Below are 19,349 nucleotides of genomic sequence, written 5' to 3'. Positions count from 1 at the left end.
TTTCAATCCGAAGCAATAGTTTCCCATTGGCCCCAAAGACTTACAGTTGAACTGCAAGCCAATAGTAGGGTCAGCAGAATGGTAAAACGTAATTGAATTTCAGCCTATCACGAGACGAATCCGTGAATTTTTTTTTCCTGCCTCTGGATGTATGGTATGTTTGTGACGGGGTAATTCTTCTTCGTTGTAACTGGATAGCACGTAATATACACTTCAAGTGCAGACGAAGACCAGAAGTCGCAGAGCAATTCCGGAAGGGAATTGTTTCTGCAGTAACGTCTCGGAGCAGCCCGGGCCTTGGACACGACGACAATGCCTGTCGGGGTTTGAATAGACTCCGGAGAAGCGAAGCCTTCCACTTGGACTGCGCGTGCTCTCCGCAGCGCACGGGGGTGTAGCTCGGTTGTAATAGGTGGGGGCCTATTAGGGATTGAAGGAAGACCAGAGCCTGGCTAGGACTGCGGATTACGTGATTGGAGCAGTTGGGTAATCAAGGTAAAAGGTTTCAGGTACAGAGACATTTTATTCAAAGTCAATATTAATTCAAAATTAATATAACGTCAACATTTCTGACAATGTTGAAAACAAAAAGCATGAACAACTTCAATATTAATTACTATTACGTTAATATTCAGATACAGTTACGTTTAACCAATGCAAAGTTAAATACAAAAAGCAAGAACAAATTCAATATTAATACACAATAAATATCACGTTAACATTTCTGACGAGTTAGTTGACAATTATAATATGCAAGGGTAAGCCGGCTACACAGCGAACGATCCAATCAACGATCGTCAAAAAGGGACATAATTTCCACGTATGAAGTTATATTAAGGTACCTGCGGGTAATAAGGCCTGTCGGGTAATAAGGCCTACGATCGATAAAAATGTAGTGGGAATGTCTGAATGCCTGCTCGCTCCTGGCATACACTCATTAGGCGCAGACAAGTTGTAACCTGCACCTGGGCCCTCGTGACCCCGCTCCCAGTCACCAGTGGCGCGCCAGTTTGTGCGGAAGAAGGTTGTGCAGCGAGTGTAACAAATATCCGTCAGAAACAATCGTAAATAATTTTTGGTACAGTAACATTAAACTATGTAAATGTATGCTCTATATTTTCCCCAGTTCATGGTCTTTACGAACCAAGTTGTTTGAATCAGGTTTTAATGCTGTTAGGATTTGTAAAGGGCCTTATTACCCTCCGGATGGGTTTTGTCCTCTGTTTGCATTTACGATGATGTTGAAATACTTTTGTCAATATAGTATGGCATTACACTAGCATCTGCAATATCAATGTAACCTAATGACTATAGTAAAAGTACTCCATGGCCAGAGATCATGGGTTCAAGTCGAATAGGTACAAACAAATTTTTAACTTATTTACTTTTGTTTCTCAGTTGTGATGACAACTTATATTTAAAATAAAATGTACTAAAATGACTTTATATATGATTTGATTAGGATTAGCATTCCTTAAAACAATATTTTTTTCTTAAAATAATATTTTTTCCAATGAATGGTTTCTTTATACGTTTTCACATTTTTTGCCCTTCAACATACTGTAATTTCCTACTGAATGTTGACTGGATAATTTTCATTGCTTTTGTAATTATATAAGGATGTTCATTAAACATTACTATTTGGTGATCAAATTTTAAAGTGCAATGGAGCATGCTTAAATTGTCACGTAATAAACAATAAAACCTTATTATATGTGAAACTTTTTGAGGAGCAAGAAAGGCTGTTAAAAAGTTATGTTTTATTTATAATAAATGGTATTAACACATGCTAACAATATAAATGCACTCTAAAACCATTTTAAAATCGTTTTAATCATTGTGTATTTACAACATTTGGGAGGCAGCATTATGCTGTGTTTATTTGAAAGGGGACATGTGTGCAATTATTGGAATTTTCTTTATGCGCAGAGACATCGACCACGATGCCGCCCAAAAGAGCAGTATGGTCAGAAGACAATCTTGCTGCTGCAGTTCGTGCCGTGCAAAGGAGATCTCTAAGTACGTATGCGGCCGCAGAGAAGTACAAGATCCCTAGAAGAACGATTAGAAATCATCTCAAGAGTGGAAGTATGAAGAAATCTCTGGGACGAAAATCTATCTTGACCGAAAATCAAGAAGCTGATCTGGTAAGTAGAATTATCAGATATGCAGACATAGGCCTGCCTGTGACACCACCGACCCTGCGTCATCTGGTCTACAGATATATATATTGATCATTTGAACACCACTAGGATGCCGCAGTCTTGTCATTTTTGGACCAGAATCCACACAAGCAACTCACGAAAGCACGATTTAATGTCATTCTATCGAATGTCTGGTCCAAATGTATGACGCACAAGAACATTACAAGTGGCTTCAAGACAACTGGCCTGTTTCCTTTGGATTCTGCAGCAATCCCGGAAACAGATTTTGCTCCATCCATCTTGACAGAAGATCCTGTGCGACTGGCACTGGATGCCACCGACAACGAACCGATGCTGCTTTCCAACTCCCAGAGATCATTGACATCGGGAACAGATCAGAAGACTTCAGATACCCATAACACAATACCACGTAGAAGATGTTTCCTTTTATCAGCATCTACCTCTGCAGCACAAGTTCAGCTCAATGAAACATCAGTTAAGCTGACTGGAAGATTTTCGCACCGCATGATTGCTTCTGATACCGATGATGATGATGAAGATGACGACGATGTACCCCTCTCACAACTGCAAGAAAAAAATAATAGTTTTAATGAACTCATGCCAACACCTATCAAGACAATGGAGAAAACATCTGTAATACGGAAAAAATCCATAAATTACAGAGGAACACCAGTCACAAAAGAGCTTTTTGAAAGAAATAATACAAAAGACAAATCTGTAAAATCGGACACTAGCAAGAATGATGTTTCTTTAATGAAAACAGGATGGTAGGGAGGCTGATATGCGCCAGTGCCTCAGTTGCGGCAAGTGGTATCATGAAGAGTGCTTAGGATTAACAGCAGAAGATTATGATGCCTTTGAGAGAGTGCAAATTGCTGTTAGGTGGGACAAAATTATCGTGTTTATGTTGAATTTCATTTTGAATTTACTATAGGACTCATTTTTGACATATTTGCACCAAATAAAGTTACTGCTTTTACTGTATTTACATTGTATAGCTATAGGCCTTATTGCCCTACCATAGTATAATAAGGCCTATTTGCATTGTGTTTGCAAATGTGCTAATTTTATTTCGTTTCATGGAGAATTCACAATGTTCCATTTTACATTTCTTACTAAAATAATGTAGTACTTATTGCCACTTTAACATACTGATTATCTGCTATATGTTTTATTTTATAGTCATTCCTCCTTAGGTAGGCCTTATTACCCGCAAGTACCACCAAAAATACATTTGCAAAATTACTGTAAAGTGCAGGTACACGGAAGGAAGAAGTTTCATTGTTCTTTAAAAAGCATTACCAAACAAATACGTGCGACGACGTCTCAGGGGGAGACAGTTACAAACAGAAAAACGCAAGAAGTTAAATTTAAATTTAAAGCAGAAATCCAAACAATTTTTGATGGTGGCGGCCGAAAAGGAATTTAGTCAGAACAAATTTAAACATAACTGTTTCTACATTAGGGTGAGGGCCACCGCCTCACTGACAACTCGATTAAACTTACATTTCTCCCCTGAGGTCGCACACGCACGAAGACTAAGTCGAAGCTCTCGGACTACATGCTAGTGAAATTGACAACTGGTCAGCTACTGCTGACAACCAAGCCTCACAAAGGCTACTAATAGAAGAAGACTCTCATCATGTCTGCAGCAGATTTTATAAACTCGCGCCGCAGCGCGCGCATGCGCATATTAAAAGGGTGGGGGAAACGAGTACAAATTGAACAAACACTAGGAGGGGGTGAAAAGGAGGGAGAAGGATGAGGGGAGCGGAGTGCCGGAGGCCCGCGATGACGCGCGCAGTTCGAAAGTAGCGGACCTAAACGCTACACGGTGATCGGGCGACTCTGGCTTGGACGAAGCGAAGTGAATCACTGAAATCGCGCCTGGAAGAAGTTTGGAACAACCCGAGTTCGAGTTTCAAACCAGCAGTCACCCTGATTTCAACCTTTCGTGGCTTCTAAAAATGTTTACTTCCCACAAGCCCAGATTATTTTGCAGATTCATTTCTCTCCAGGCATCAATGAAGATAATAAATACATATCCCACAACACTTTTACGATCATTAGAAAATCTAATAAAAAATAAAATTTTTGTTTTGGTAGTAAATAATTCTTAACAGCAACAGATATTTCCAAAGCTATTCTTTAATGGTTCTTGACGCTTAGTTAACAAATTGGGTAAACATCTAAATGAAAGAGATTAGAAAATTTTCTCTGAACTGCTATTAGTTTAAGGAATTTTCTTTAGTACTAAAAATTTTCAAGCAAACCACCATATTATTACAGCTATTGTAGGTCATTTATTTTACCAATCGCATGTTTGTTGAAATATACAAAAAGTTGTACAGTAATATTATTTAAAAAGAAACCTAAATAACATTACTTATATTGTGGTAACATTTTTCTTAGACTATAAATTTTGTTTTACTAAACAAATAATTTATTTGTTTTACTAAACAAATTACAAATGATCATTTAGTTATTAATGCAGAAATTGAATGAATTAATAGATCTAAAATTAATAAGTCAAATTGTTTATGTATAATCAATACTCTGTAAAGTGTTCATTGGTTGATAACAAAGTCACAACATTTGGAGGGTTACACATGAATGGGTAACCGCTTTTAATTGTTTATAACTAGCTCAAGGTCGTTATGGGTGAGTCAAAAGCACTATTGTCGAATCATCAACGTGAAGCAGATTTATATGTGCTTCGTGTCTACGTTGATATCTAGTAATTTCGCAAAATAATCGTGGACCTAGCCACAGCACAATACTTTCCTGGATTTCTTTGGATACTTTTATTGTAGCCTGTGTATCTTTCTCTGATGAGTTCGCTAAAAGTAAAAGGTATAAGTTAAGGTATTATATCTCACGATTGTGCACAAAATAAAATGTGAGCAGGTATTTCAGTACTTGCCAGTGATGTGTAAACATCTGACTTCGGTAACGAGCAAATTAATTTGTTCTCACGTTGCAAATAAAATTATAGTACAAAAGTCGGACAAACATTTTAACGTCGCAACCATAGACTGATAATCTGGTAGACATATTATTGTTTTCTGCTCAAGGTCCCGACATTGACTCACGATCTGCCACTAGAGATATCGCCACCTGTCGTCCAGTGAATTGGAGCTCAGCGTCTCGTTGACATCGAGGTAACAAGAGACGTTGAGAAGTGACCATATGGTGGTGGAACATTGCATAAATGAATGTGTGGGGAAGAAACGGGAGCACCACGAGAAAAATTGCTGTGCTAAAGCAACTTCCGCTGGGACTAGAACCTGGATAGCCTTTTTAGGAGGCGAGAGATTTGACCTCTTGACCTTCGTGTGTTTTAACAGTGAGCCAGGCTGAGTAAAAAAATATTAGTTGTGTATATTTTCATGTATAAATACTCTCGTAAGCATACGAAATGTTTAAAGGCTTTTTTTTTACTTTCTCCCTTCCCCTCCCTTCTCGCTCTCTCTCTCTCTCTCTCTCTATATATATATATATATATATATATAAACACACACACAAATACCTACGAGCATACTTCTTGACGCCAGTACCTAAGAGTTTTTGTAAATAAATTCTCAGAATCATTGCTGAACAATTTGAACGTTACCTTACAGACCGCAAAAAAACCTTGTACACACCTACACTGTTAAAATATTTCACCTTTAATTTACGAAGAACGCTGGCTACAAACATTCTATAGGGTACTTTGTAAATTTACGGACACTGAGTTCACATAATTTGAACACGAATGCAAAAAAAAATATTCTTGGTATTTAACAAAACACTTAAAAAGTGGCTGAGCCTGCATCGTTTGTGTTTACTTTTGTCAATAACAAAACATAAAACTCGGAAGTCAAAATTCGGTGAAGTTCCTACAAAGATTCAGTAATTTGAAATTACGAAGTACTCATTGTTTATTCGAGTTGTAATTTACTGTGATTCTTAACAGTGTAACAGAGTCTGAGTTTCATCAATAACTAACAGAAGTAACCAAAACTGCTTGACTTTACATATCAGGTCAAGTCTGTAGGACGTATACTTGAAATACGAAAAATTCTGATATTCAACTTCCTCATATCCCGTATTGGGAATTTTTATGGAAAAATAAACCGTTCTCGATTTCTATATAAGCCGTGTGCTCGATGGGATTTCCCAGACTTTAATCCCCTATTTAACCCTCAGAGGGGATGAATTTTCAAAGAATTCTTTCTTAGCGCTCACCTATGTTGTATGAGTTACTCCCGTGAAAAAATTTCCATTCTTCTAGACTCACCAGTTCGAGCTGTGTTTTTTCTGTCTTTCAGCCATTTTCCTGAAAAAAAATTCGACTTTTTAAAATTAGGCAGGTTTCTCAAGGAAAATCAGAAATTAAATTTCTTTTCTTTTGTCCCTAGACTTACTACATAACAGATGAAAAGTAATTCAAAATACTATTGCATTTTGGAATAATAATAAAAAAAAAGGTTCATTTGTGACTTGCTAACTTTTAGCCAGACACCGTCAAATTATTTACATTCGATTTTGAAAAATCTGTCGAAGGAATTTATGCTTTAAGTATAAACGTTTGGTATAAATGACATTAATTTTAATAACTCTTAAAAAAATATCAGAAAGTTAAGTATCTGTGAAGGAACCGAGGTTGGAGCTGCGCGCATGTACGAGATCCTTGTGGGAACAAGCCCGGGGGGTGGGGGAGGGGGCCGCAGGCGGACGCTGGGCGTGGCATGCCTCCCCCCCCCCAACAATCCAGAACTTCCGAAAACGTCCGCCGAGTCGCGAAACTAACTAAAACGCCCCGTGAAAAAAACCGAAAAAAAACCAGTGGAACTCTTGCAGGAATGAACCACTAGATTGTGATATTGCCGCTTCCCAGCACAGCAGATTCCGGGCGTGGCAGTTCACTGTAGAGTTTAATTAACGGTCGCTCTACACATGCATTACAAAACTTGCTTGTTCGGATCGTACATTTAAACGATAAGGAGCAAGTGTTTTAACCGAGTGAACATTCAGTGGCTAGTTAAGAGCAGCTAATTAAGGTGATAAAATTCCATATTAGGGCTTAGAGTAAAAATAGAAAAACTGGCCGCATTTGAAAACGACAAATTTGAAAATATTACTTAAGATTTATTCATATCTGGCTGCATTAATTTATATTTTTCAATTGGCATCAAAACAAAAAAATACCATTTTGTGCCAACATTTTAATATTTATAATTTAAGTTTTTTCCTCAAGTATACAAATATACAAAACTGTCATGGGGCGTGGAATACGAAATCTAAGATGAACTGTTCCTGCTATATACAAAGAAAAATTGTTTGTTTGCTAAACAAAATACATATTAACTTGCTGCAACAAAACATTTTTTTTGGCCAAACAAAATTTTACGTTGTAACGAAAGTGAGTTTGTAACAGTTACACAGTTGAGTTGACCGGAATTTCTTTTGTGTCCACAGTATATTTCCTACCATAAAAGGTACATCTGTTTGAATCGATTGTACGAATTCGTTTCGCCATATACAAACAAACAAAAAATACCTTTCTTTCGGTGCTGTAGCATTCAATGTGAGGCCCAGTCTCGCCGATGCAAATCGCTCCTTCGCGACCGAGGACATGAGAGACAGGAACTAAGGGTTGTCTGAGCTAATACAACCGCGACCATAGATCTCCTGGAAGAGTCGTCGACTGGCGCCCCTGGCGTGACGGGGCGACGAACCTGCCCCAGGAGCAGTAGGTATTTCCTCATAACAGTTGAAGGATGGACCGTCGACCGTTTGCGCGGCTCCTCCCCTCCCCACCTCAAAGACTGCTTCAACTTGTGTCCCGCGACGGAACAAGGGGCCGGGCTCATCTGTATGCACATCTCTCCTCTGAGAATTGCGACCCTGCCGGCATTCCTGGTACTGCTACTCCCTCGTCCCCCCCCCCTCCCACACACCACTCCTCAGCGATAATGTGCTTCTGCTCCGAACCTTTATCCCCACTCCACCCCCGAGACATTTGTCCAACATCTTCCCGAGAGTCGCCTGGCTTACAGCGCCCACCGTCTCCGAGCAGACTTGCCGCGCAAACATCCATGTTCCGTTCCGCTGTTCACTTCGTTGTTTGACACTAGACCACTTACGTGAAGTTATTATTTTCTTTAAGTACTTAAATTCCCCCGCCCCTCGACGAAAACGCCGTTCGATTGAAGCAACGACGCCAATAAATAACTGCGTGATTCGAAGTTACCGCTGTTTCCTTTCACGTAAACTTTTATTTCCGCGCGCGCACGATTGAAATGGCACCTATGCAGCGTTAATTACAAAGCAAAGATTTGAGTAACGTGACGAGTAAAAAAAACGAACAAAATTTTGATGTTTCATTAATAGCTTATTCGCTTCATTTTTTTCCGCATTGATCTCCGACGACGCCCGTGTGTTCAGCCAACGTTTATTGACGCCATCCCGCATGTGAGCCGCATCCCTGGAGAGTAAAGCTGTCAGAGCTAGTTTACTTCGCACCTACTAGAATGCGCTTGTGGAAAATCATGGCAGACACGCAATTTGTAAACAAGAGTCGAGAATTATGTTAACGGGTTAAATAATATTTCTAGTAATAGACAATGGTAAGTTTATACTTTCTTTATTTCTAATTAAAACTTAAATATTTCTCTTATATTAATAAACTTATTATGTTGTTACTCAGATATGTTGCTAGCGCCTCCTTAAGAATGCTGTGCCCAAGCCCTATCATGTAAACAATGTGGTGTATAAAATTTTGAAATTTGTTTTTAGGTTGTTTAATTTCAAAGTGTTATTCAGTGTTTATTTACATGAACTTAAATATAATTAGGTTATATATTATGTATAGTAAATTAATTAATTTTTTGGAAGCAGTGTCTTAATTAAAATGGTAGTCAGCTGGCACACTTAATTGATTATAAAACTAATTATTTTTATTAACATGCACACTCATGGAAAAAAAAATTATTTGATAAGCGCTCTATTTTCCTAGAACGAATTAGACCATTACTGCGAGGGGCGGGTGTAATGCATCCGTTGCGTATTTTAACGCGTGATATCTTTAAAATCGGACCGAAACGTAATGGTACCAGGATAGACATTTTAAAAGAAGAAAAAAATTCGTTTTAACAACTTATTATCTGTTACAGTCTCGGAGACACAAGTGGGATACCTTTTCTTAAAGCTCCCACACAAGGTAAGTCCGAACTGTCAGTTCGGACTTATCAGTCGGAACATAACTGTCGGAACTGTCATGTGTGAGCATGGACGGTGGATTCATCGGTCGAAACTGATGGACTGATGGCTTCCCAACAAATCGGACTGAAGGACACCTTGTGAGGGAACAGCGTCTCACCAGTCCAAACCGTCAGTCCAAAAAATCAGTCCATCAGCCTAGTGTCGTGGCAGACATCTTAGTTTGTACTATTTGGTTGTTTTGCTTTTTGTTTTCCTTTTACTAACTAAAAGTGCACCAGCAATTGCAACATAAAACGTTTCTTCTATATTCTACGACGAAACGATATATGTAGACTACGTCCAGAGCAGTTGTTGGAATATCTGAGTCATAAGGCTGAAATACTGATAGACAGAACTCGCATACCACATGAACTAAGCCTTCACAGAGCTAAGTTGAAAGTTATATTAAAAATTTAAAGTTCCCTAAATATGAAATATCACCGCCAATTTTTTTCAAAAATTCTTTTGCTCTTCAAACTTCTTAGAAAACGAGGCACTCAAAAAGCTTTTGATTTACTCTTAGGCACTCAAAAGATCGGTTATACGGCAGGTCTCAACGTCATATTGGTTATTTCATTTTATCTTCATCACTATTTCTTAATTGCTAATCTGTGAATGTATTACGATAACGTTCCTGCATTTTATTCATCATCAAAACTTCTTTTCACCATATGTTTACTGAGTGATTATATTTGCGGTGATGTCATGCAAGAAATCGTAACTACGATCACTTTCGCAAATAACTAGAGAATATCTGGTGACAATTTTCGCGGCCAATAAACCAATACAAAAATTTTATCATAATAAATTCACAGGAAAAGCCATTAAATTATACTAATAATAATAATGACAAGTAAATTATATAACCCACATATCCTGGGAGACTGGAGCCTTGAAAACCATAGAAATGTTTTGTTGGTTCATCAGTTTAAAGGCTGAGTTTGAATAGAACAAGAAAATAATCAGTTGCACACTTTATTTACAAAGAGTAATTGAGGTCACATTTACAAGGGGAGGGCACGACTTGGGGAATACACTTCGAGATGAGACTCAGTGTATTAGTAGTACCTATACCTTCAGGGTGTTCACCCCTTGAAATTATAAAGCGCACTGTCCAGCCAATTATGAGGAAAAATACCTGGAAAATTTAAGCGCAGTTTATATACTAGTTGCGTTTCACTGTGGCCAACGGCGCAGCGGCCTAGGTGGTAAGCACTTGCTTACAGCCCAGATGTTCATAATGTTTTAGGACACAAACCTACTGTTTAAGTATATTATTGATTAAAATATTAAAATTGTGATTCATTTATTAAATTTTTATTTTTTAGATATTACTTGATACTTAAAGTACAGAAATAATACAATCACTAAATATTTAATAATAATGGGTATAATAATAGTTATAAATAATAATTCTAATGACTTCTCATTAAAATGTTATTAAAAGTTGTTAAAAAATACATTTAAACCGTTCCAAATTATTCGGGTGAATCCGGTTCTGACCTCAACTGAGCAATTGCTTTTCTATCAATATTCATGGTTTCTATTGAAAAGGAAACTTCTTTTGTTTACCCCACTATTGTGTATAATCTACAATTTGATCATTTCTTATTTCTCCGCAAACTCTGAACAAATGTGCCAGTTTATTCTTGAACGAATGGAGTTTCTTTTCCCAACAGATCTACTTCAAAAACGTTGTTCATGTATATAATATATAGGTATATTTTTTAACTGTGCATGATGCCCAAAATATGTTGTCTCCAAATTTTTTTAATGACAATTATGACACAGGTTCTTGTTTATAAAACAATATATACGAATAAAATGTGTTAATAAAATTCTAATATTTATTATAATAAGCACTTTTTATAAATATTAATATACCCATTGTTGTTTTATATTTGAAATATTGAATTATTACTGTAATTTAAATATAGAGTAATATCTAATAAAGTAATTTTTAAATAAAAATTGTATTTATATATTTAATTAAATAATAATTGTAAAAGTAGATTTTTTAAAATTATTACGAAGTATACCATAAGCGATAAAATAAACCCGAGCGTCTGCGCGACAAGCAAGTACGTTACCCCTAGGCCGCTGCGCCGTTGGCGAAAGAGATACTTAACTAGTATATACACTCTGCTTGAATATTCAAAGGATATTTTTTTCTCGGAAATGGCTTACCAGTGCGCTTTATTATTTTAAGGGACGATCACCCTGAAGGTATACTCCTAATACACCTAGTCTCATTCCGAAGTGAATTTCCCAAGTCTTTCCCTCCCCTCGTTAGACGTATTACGATTGCGGTATTTCCAGACAGTGATGGGATTATTCTGCGGTGATTTCACGTTGCCTTCCGCGGTATGGAGTTGAAACAGAAACACAAAAACTTTTTTTTTGCCAAGTTAAAAAAATATATACACTCTGACCCAGCAGGAATACGAACCCAGAACTTCCGATCCCTCAACTAGGAATCTTGACAACTTGAAAAAAAAAAATGGTCGAAAGTTGTTTACGAGATCGTGTCTTTATGTCATTTAAGCGGAGATTTGTCGGAAAAATACCCTAAAATACGACGTTACAATGAAGGTACTTTTTTTTTCTTCATTTGAGTCTTGACCACGATATATATATATAAAAGAAAATACGCCCTCGCTCAAGATGTAATAAAAGGACGACACAGTTTCAGAGGCCCTCAGGGAGGTAAAGCAAAAGGATATTATGTTATAATTTAGGAAGTATCTTTGAAGTGGGAGCGCGGCGTATCGCGTTGTGCAAAGAGGCTTTCATCTACACACGCGCACGCACACACGGGCTGCCTGCTGAAAGGGCCCGCCGCTTCGAAGCGCGCCTCTGCCAGAAAGCGTAAGCCCTCACGAGACCACACACTGTAAAAAAAAGAAACTGTGTGCGTTGAGTCCACGCGCGACAGAAGTAAAACTTCTTGCTTATTAGATATAGCCAGAGATAAAAAAATTGGTATTTTTTAAAATGGAACAAGATATAATAGTAAATATGCGGGTATGATCTGAAATGAAATAACACAAATGCTTTTTTTTTTTTCGCGCGCTATACTCCCTCATCCGTTCGTTCACTGGCACTTTTTGGCGTCTCTTTTGGCGGTTTATTCCCACGTTGCCTTTGATAGTACATCTTATCTGCTTCTGCAATTTTATTATTTTTCCGGAAGATGTTAAATCACTATCTCCAGCTTAATAATAATAAAAAGACAAAATGCACTCCAATCGAACATAAATTACACTTATAAATTCCATCTCACAAGTCTGTAAATCCATTTGACGTTTAAAATCAGTGTTCAAATACCAAAAAATAATTACACTTATAAACCTAACGTGTCAAGTCCATGCGTCTTTTTTTTTTACATTTTCAATCACACTATTCACATAAACATGAATGATACTTACACAGTTAATTACACAAATCAATAACTCTTTTACACACGAATAAATAAATATATACATAAAAACAAAGCAAAATAAGTATGGTGGTGTTAATCGTTAGGCCTGTACGAAAACTTTTGAAGAGTAGACAAACACAAGCAGCGTTACGAGAATTCCGTAGCATCATTGCCGCGTCATTTCTTCCTCTCCCCTGCCGTCTCACCAACCGGCCGTTACAACTAGCATAGAGCATGCTACGGTACGTATCTATCCCCTATCCCCCCTTCCCCCACCACCGCTTGTGCATGCGTTGGAGTGGCGTCGCCGCTGATGAACTTTCCTCCTCTACCGGTTTCCTCACCACGCACCTGACGTGTGATCGGAATTTTCGTAGTCCTAAATTATTTTGATTATTATATTTTTAGTGCTTTTTCCATGTTTTAAAAATTTTACCATATTGTTTAGTTGTTTACAAAAGTTCTTTCCCCACTTATCAAGTCGTTATGTAATGGTTGTTATGAACTTAAAAACAAATGTTTATTCCATTCGTAGCATGTAGTGAAAGCATGAAATTATGTCACGGTTTTGGGTTAGCTGTTATTTTTTAAGCCTTTGATTTTAAACTTTTATTTCTAGTATATAATTCATTAAATCAATAAAAATTATATTTTACCAAAACCATAGAAAAATGAGTTTTCAGATTTTTGTGAATAGATAATATTTTTTATGAACTAATAATAAATTAAAACATAGTCGTAATACGAAGGTTACATACGAACGGTTAATCTAAAACTGTATACCACATGATATAATGCTTTAAGTGCATGCTAAGACTGATAAAATTATTTCGCTTGAAGTTCATAAAAAAACCTTTGAATAAGGATTTGTTTAGTAGTAAAAAATTAAAAGCAATAAAATATGGTTACTTTATAAATTTATTTAAAGCTAGCTGTGTTCGTGATGGAAAAGAATTTTATCCTCATTTTTTATTAATTACCAAAATAGCTGTTACAACTGACATTTAATTATAAACAGAAGCCTAAACACCAGTTTCCATATTTCTAGCTTCAATATGACAAACCCTCATACAAATTTTTAGTCCCTATTTAATCCTCTTATTGGATGAATTTTGAAAAATTCTTTCTTAGTGCTCACCTACGTTGTATAAGGAACTTCTTTGCAAAAAAACAAGACCCTATGATGATCGCCGGATTTTAATCATACTTAACCACTACCTCTGGGGGAAGTGGAGCTATGACTCTGGAACAACAATATGTCAGAATGAGTCCTGCGCAAACGCCCGCCAAGATGTTATAAATGGATTTAGGGTCTTTGAGAGGCGTCGGCCGCACCATGTCGTTCGGTTACTTCGGACATATATAGTCCATTGGTAGGCATTTCGAACAGTTGTTTTTTTTAGCATTGCGTGTTTGCTGGGAATTTCACAACTTGTGCTAATAGGTTCTTTAAAATGATTCATGCAAAAAGGGAATTTTGGTTTAATTCAATTTCTTGGATATACGGCATTTAAGTATTATACTGTTTGTCATGGAAAATTTGATGAATACAAAATAAAAATGAAAACATAAACAGACTCACAGGAAACAAGCCCAAATCAGCTAAATTCAAACATATGAACGAAACTGAGAACCGCAATACATGTTGTCGATAATACCTGTTTATGATTGTCGTAGGATTAATCTGTTTGGCATCAGCTGATTTAGGCTTGTATTCTGTGGGTTTATTTTTTATTATTTTTTTTTGTAATTATCACTTTTCCCCATGACAAACAGTGAAAATTTGCAATGGCATATGTCCAAGAAATTGTATTCATATGGTCTGCTTCGTTCCCCGCCGCGCCGTACCAAATTTGGTTACATTGGTTTTTGCATACTGCATTATCGATTAAATTACTTGATCATGGTTTATAGGGGATATTGATAGATCATATTTGATAATGACGATGAGTTTTGGTTTTCATGATGACTATTGATGGTGTTTACGATGAGATAATGACAATGGTTGTAGCTCAAGACAGCTCAGAGGCTGGTTCATCCACCCCATGCAACGTTGCTGCGAAAAAAAAATTGGTTGTCTGTAAAGTCGGTTTACGGACGATAGTTTAACGTGACAACGTCATAACAAAACATTGATGAAATGATTGCATACTTTTAAGAATAAAATTGAATCATTTTTATTTTAATACTAGTAAAAGAATAAATACTTGAAATTATACTAGTAATCAGATTTTTAAAATGCAAGAACAAATAACCTTTATTGACAAAATTGTTGTTATAATAAGCAATGAAAACCACATTAACTTTTCACTTCACTTTATAAACAGTCGACGAAACAGTTCACGTGTAGTTGACTTGTAATTAATTTTAAAAACTGGCGTTTAGCTATAAAGTTTAAATATAATTATGAACAAGTCTTCATATAACTAAAGTGTAATCAAATATCTATCATTAATTATATGAATCACCATAATTTTTTAGTCAATTTTAAAATAACCTATTATTACTGCTCTCACCGACAGCGTAACGGAACACACCGTAACGGAGCAATGAGTGTTACGGGACACAGCGTAACGGAACACAGCGTAACGGAACAATGTGCGTAAAGGTACACTTTTTTCGTGCGTGCAGCCGGCGTTCATCGTTGTCACGTCAATAAATAAAATTTAAAGTATTTATTTGGTATTTGAAACCCGTAAGTTTGCAAAAAAAAATTTATTTAAAATAAAAGTATACATTATTTTGTAATAATCTCAAAATATGAAGTGTAGTATGTATAAAGAATTTAATTTCATAACAAAATTATTATATCTACTTAAGTTGTTTAACTGAAGGAAAGGTTCGAACATAATAATTTAAGACAGCAAAATAATTAGAAAAGTGAAATCTCTTGTAGGATATTTTTTTTGTACAAAATATTTTTTGACACGACAAGGTCTAATAAATCGATGAAAGCCGGCTGCACGCACGAAAAAGGGTTCCGTTTCGCACATTGTTCCGTTACGCACATTGTTCCGTTACGCACATTGTTCCGTTACGCTGTGTCCCATTACGCTCATTGTACGCTTGCGCCGCATCTATCTCTCTTCCACTGGACTGTTCTTAAAGTGAAGTGAAAAGTTAATGTGGTTATCATTGCTTATTACAACATCAATTTTGGCAATAAAGGTTAATTATTCTTGCATTTTAAAAATCTGATTACTAGTATAATTTCAAGTATTTATTCTTTTATTATTAAAATTAAAAAAAATCAATTTTATTTATAAAGTATGCAATCATTTCATCAATGTTTTGTTATGACGTTGTCACGTTAAACTATCGTCCGTAAACCGACTTTACAGACAACCAATTTTTTTGGACGAAAATAAACATACACAACCATTAAATGAACTTTTGATACTGTAAGAGTTAAAACATAATAAGTACATGTTTTATACTATTACACGTGGAAATATTACACATCCAAAATAAAAAAACCAAATTCCAATTTTTGTTTCAATAAAAATTACAAATGATTAAAAAGCGATGTCACTGCGATGTGCATAAATATTAAATAAAAACTTTCTGTACTTGTGTATTCAAAGAAGTTCATGTTTAATAATCACCATGATTTAATTAATTTTCTGAGGGTTTCATTGTAAGAGTTAAACATTTATGCTACTGCTTAAACCTGAGGTAAGCTATTACCAAAAAGTCTGTACTGAGGAGTACTGCAAGTTCCAATAAAATATAGTTGTATTCAAATAATGTGAATATTTATAAATAAGTAAGCAAATCTCACAAAACTAGAGTCATATAAATTCTTAGTCTTCAGAAACTGATTGATTTAAGGTCAGTACTATCATTACCTTAAATTACAGCAATGTCAGTATGAAATGTACCTTTCAATTTAACATCAGCTATTAAGAACGGCAAAACAAAACAAAAAAGCCAAAAGTGATATAACAAGGTTAACTTTTCTAATATCTAACATTTATTTCAAAATAACTTTACCATAGACAGTGCAAGCTTTTTACATATATTTTTACTAGTCTATAGTTCTATATAATTATTGTACAGAGGGACTGTAAGTTTGTTTGCAGAAAATCAACTAAAAAATTGCCAGACTAGTTATACAAATTATATTTCACTATTATGAAGTTACATAATTCGTGCTGAACGAAGAACACAAGAATACATAAATTTGTTCGTTACCGAGGTGTACTGCACGTGTTAATGACACACGAAACTACAGTAAACTCGTGGAATAACATAATGTCAGTGTTAAGAAGACTGCACGTATCCGCTCTGTCACTCTGGTTCTGGGGTAGAGCGCCTGCATTGTGAATTGCAGGACCCGGGTTCGCGCCCCGGCCCCTCCAAGAAAGATTGCCCAGACAAAATGGTGGCATTTTCTCTGGTAGGAATACAATCCCCTGTAACAAGTCAGGCTACCAAAGAAACGGTGGGTGGAACAGAAAAAAACCTTCCAGGTGGCTTCCAAATGGGGCGCTCGTTTCTTTTCTTGGGCTCCCCATGCTGTGGCCACTCCGGGGGCACGGAGTTTTGCAAAAATATTTTTTCTTTTTTTTAGTTTTAAGCATTTTGTCTTTTAGTAACTGTAGCATTATCATTCCACCATGTTATAATTTATTAGCTCAAACCAACATATATTTTATTTTGCTTTTGTACATAATATATTTTAATTAAGTGTGTATCAGTCCGTGAGTGGTTGGATACCAATTGTGTGCGTTCAACCATTTATAGGTAAATATTTTCTTGAAGTATTATTGACGGTAAAATTTTAGTCAGAAACCTTTGTTTTGTAGTACCTATTTTAGAAGTTTTTGACGAAAAAATATTCCTTTTTAAAGTCACATAGTTTTCTATCAGGAATATCGTCTTTAACACACGTTTTTTATATGTATGTGTGTGTATAAATCCAGATGTCAATAAAATATTCTATATATTTCAACATGAGCAAAGCTTTTGATACTTTCCAACATAATATTATAATTAATAAATTGGTTGTCTGTAAAACCGGTTTACGGACGATAGTTTAACATGACGTTATAACAAAAAATATGATGAAATGATTGCATACTTTTATAGTGGTAGGCGGAAAATATAAAATATATTGTCCTCCGCCATGTTTAAACTAACTTCAAGATCGTCGAGAATTTTTTACGCATTTTCGTAATTACACATTAAACGACGAAGTTTGTTCGTCGTGAAATTAAACCTAGAATTTAATAAAAATGCCCTTGCAGTTAATAAAATAAGTATTAGTTAGTTTAAGAAAGAATTTGGCTTTAATCTCCAACCCAGACACTCGTGGTGCGCTGGGGCCGAGATTAAAATTCGTCGAGAATATTTTACATTTTTATGTCTTGCAGTGCTCAAAATGATATGCCCGAAATTTTATTTATAATTCATTAATAATAACGTCCCACGCGATAAACAAAGGAAAATATGTATTAACGAGTGCCTGGTTGCCGCGGAAGACAATGAGCGTAACGGAACTCATCGTAGTGGGACAATGTGCGTTACTGGACATTTTTTCGTGCGTGCAGCCGGCGTTCATCGATTTATTAGACGTTGTCACGTCAAAAACGTATTTGAAAATTCAACATTACTTTTAAATAACCGTACCGATTGTTATGAAAATCGTTGGACGATAGTTAAATTACATAATATTAATAATTAAAACGACGAAAACATAATTGAAAAGTCAAATCAATGGTTGTTCCAATCGAGTGGAAGAGAGATGCGGTGCAAGCGTACAAAAGAGCGTATCGGGACACATCATACTGGGACAATGTGCGTTACGGGACACTTTTTCGTGCGTGCAGCCAGCGTTAATCGATTTATTAGACGTCACGTCAAAAACCACATAAATAGCTCAACGATGTTCTGGTTTGGTTTCTATTGCACTTCCACAGGAGTAACCAGAAAAATCTCCAAATTCATGAAAATTCCAATCCTGAAAGGCATCTGCCTACGTGACAAAACATTTTCTAAGGGAGGAAAATTCGATGAGTCGTAGCATTCATTGTGTTACAATTATTGTGAAGATTTCTGCACAGTACATTAGGAAAGTTAAACTTTTTAACTGGCCTTTGAAATTTATGGTTTGAAAAAATATTTTGGCACTGTTGATTTATAAATATGTAACACTCTACACAGTTAAATAATATGTTAATTTCCTTCCTTAATTAATTCAAGTAAGTTTCGCACGTAACCAAGCGCGTGATGTTGACAGCTAATTTACATGACGTTGAAAGTGAACTGAGAAGTTCGATTTGTTTGCATGTGGCCATGAACGGTCATTTCATTTCATTTTTTTTTAATTACCCGTCACTCTGAAAGCTGTTTGAAATTTCATTATAACTTTAGCTACCGCCCTTGAAAGGCCAACTCAACTCGCTTGGCCACTTAGCAGGAACTCGAACAAGATGGCGTTCGTTTTTATCCACATAAAGGACAAGAAATCACCGAGGCCCACACAGATGGAGCAAGCTTAAAAATAATGTTTTCGG

This window comes from Bacillus rossius, chromosome 1 (assembly GCF_032445375.1).
Source record: "Bacillus rossius redtenbacheri isolate Brsri chromosome 1, Brsri_v3, whole genome shotgun sequence".
Lineage (NCBI taxonomy): Eukaryota > Metazoa > Arthropoda > Insecta > Phasmatodea > Bacillidae > Bacillus > Bacillus rossius.
This window is presented reverse-complemented; position numbering follows the sequence as displayed.